Below are 290 nucleotides of genomic sequence, written 5' to 3' on the forward strand. Positions count from 1 at the left end.
GATGGGGATATATGTTGGATATGATTCTCCCACAATAATAAAGTACTTTGAGCCAACTATGGGTGATTATATTTGAGGCCAGGTACACGGATTATTTTAAGACTAGGAGGAAAAAAATAAAATAAAGCTGGTAAAAGAATGGTAAAAGAAATAGAATGGAATCAACCATCAATGTATTGGCAAGATCCTCGGACTAAAGAATGCGAAATAGACGTCCAAAGATTATACATTTACAAAGCTAGCTAATCAAATGCCAGACACATTTGTTGACCCGAAAAAGAATGACTAAG

Source organism: Brassica oleracea, unplaced genomic scaffold (genome assembly GCF_000695525.1).
Source record: "Brassica oleracea var. oleracea cultivar TO1000 unplaced genomic scaffold, BOL UnpScaffold00861, whole genome shotgun sequence".
NCBI classification, from domain to species: domain Eukaryota; kingdom Viridiplantae; phylum Streptophyta; class Magnoliopsida; order Brassicales; family Brassicaceae; genus Brassica; species Brassica oleracea.